The sequence below is a fragment of the Herpailurus yagouaroundi genome, unplaced genomic scaffold, assembly GCF_014898765.1.
Source record: "Herpailurus yagouaroundi ecotype Mexico unplaced genomic scaffold, PumYag 205, whole genome shotgun sequence".
Lineage (NCBI taxonomy): Eukaryota > Metazoa > Chordata > Mammalia > Carnivora > Felidae > Herpailurus > Herpailurus yagouaroundi.
The window spans coordinates 10805912-10806347 of NW_024412436.1; positions in this window are offsets into that span (position 1 = coordinate 10805912).

The window sequence follows — 436 nt, forward strand, 5'->3', positions numbered from 1 at the left end:
GACAGAGAATCCCAAGCAGGCTCCGTGATGACAGCTCGGAGCCTATAACTCGGGGCTCAAACCCATGAGCCATGAGACCATGACCTGAGCTGAAATCAGGAGCCGGATGCTTAACCGCCTGAGCCCCCCAGGCGCCCCGAATTGGAGGTTTTAGGCAGTGCTTTATCTTTCCTTTTTAAAAAAACTGCAGTAAAATTTTAAAAAAGTATAAAATTTGCCATCTTAACCGTTGTCAAATGTGTAGTTCAATAGTGAGTATATTTATGTTCTTGTGAATTAGATCTTCAGAACTTTTTCATCTTGCACATCTGAAATGCTGTACCCATTAAACAACTCCCCTCTCCCCGGGGGGGGCGGCGGCGCGCCCCGCCACCCCCCGCCCCCCACGCCGTTCCACCCCCCCAGCCCCCACTGCGGGGCCGCGGCCGGGGGCGGC